The following is a 1,697-nucleotide window of genomic DNA, read 5'->3' on the forward strand; positions in this document are numbered from 1 at the left end:
TGTGTCAGAAATACATATCAAAATATGCTAAACTGCAACTATTTGAGCTTGGGTATGTCATTTCTTTGTTTTTTTTGTTTCGTAAGTTAACATGTTTAACCGGTCTTGTGTGTCTTTTATATGTTCTGTAGCTGGTATTCCTAAGGCGTCGGCTCAGTGTTTGTATTTAACACCTTTCCACACATTTGGTGGACTTAAAATTCTGGACTGTGGCTTGAACCTGGAGGTGTTCGAAAGCAAAGTCAACGTCTGTATTTACATCTTTGACATTTAATAGGGCACAATGGTTGACAATTTGAACAAATTCACATTCATTTTGAATGACAAAAGTTGATGCGAGTGTAATTTTAGTATCATTCGTTTTTATTAATATTTTGAATATTTAATGTTTTTATTATTACATTTTCATTTTCACATTTAGCCATGTTATTTTATGATGTTATCCATTTTTAATGTTAAACTTGCTGCCCATTCTATACATTTCTTGCATAAAATGTATAATATATAACAACTGCATTCAGTTTACTGTAGTCATTATGTAGTCAGTGGTTTGAACTCTGGCATTTTCAGTGTATTTTAAAGTGCTTTGGATTAGACAACAGATTGACACAATGGTTTTTGCTTTGATTGTTTTGTTTAGGGGACTCTGGAAGAGAATATGTACGTTGCCTCCAGTGTCCAGATGCTTACGTCCAAACCCGAGCAGCTGACGTCCCACAACATCACCTCAGCTGCCACGATCGTCACTAACCTGCTGTCTGCCAACATGTTAAATGAGGTAAGAATGTACAGACAATAAAATATGTATGTTTATCTAACAGTGTGACTAGACCAAACTCATTATGTAGAAATGTAATAATATTGTAATAATAATAATAATAATAAATATAGCTGCAAGCAGCAATTGCGGGGCCAAGCACTCCAGAGGCAAAATGAGAAGCTAAGCATGGCATGGAGCATCAGACCAAATGCAACAATGAGTAATAAAAGCAATTTTAGGATGATTGTATTTGAAATGGCTGAAAAATCATAAATACAACCACTAGTAATATGATCCGCTGTACGGAAACAGTTTCGTTTATCGACACGAAATCCATACGTTTTTGTCAGCACAGTCTGAAGATCATCTGACTTGATTTTGGTGAAAATCGGACCAACGAGTGGCGAGGAGTTAAAAAAAGTAGGTTTTCAACAAAAATCAAAATGGCGGACAGGAAGTTCAGCTTACTCTGGCATATTTGGTATCTATGTTGTCAGCATAAGCATAGGAATATTTTGATATCAGTTTCATTGCAATAGGCTAATGCAATCAAAAGTTATTAGCATTTTTATGAATGTAATTATTAATGGTTAATGAATGGTTTATTACTCTTGACCAATAGGTGGCGCTGTTACCAAATTGATGTGGTATGGTCAGTGTGAGGTGACAATGGCACACACAAAGTTTGTTGTCATTATGTTAAAGCTTTGAAGAGATATAGCCTTAGAGTCATTTTGGCACCGTGCCTAAAATTTGTAGCAGCGCTGTACGAAAACGGTTTCGTCTATCGACACGAAATTCATAACATTTTGTCAGCACAGTCAAAAATTTGTCAGCACATGATTTGACTAAATTTTTGTGAAAATCGGACCTAGGCTTGAGGAGGAGTTTGAAAAAGTAGGTTTACAGCATAAATCAAAATGGCCGACAGGCAGTT

Source organism: Sinocyclocheilus rhinocerous, unplaced genomic scaffold (genome assembly GCF_001515625.1).
Source record: "Sinocyclocheilus rhinocerous isolate Xijiao unplaced genomic scaffold, SAMN03320098_v1.1 scaffold633, whole genome shotgun sequence".
Taxonomy (NCBI): Eukaryota; Metazoa; Chordata; class Actinopteri; order Cypriniformes; family Cyprinidae; genus Sinocyclocheilus; species Sinocyclocheilus rhinocerous.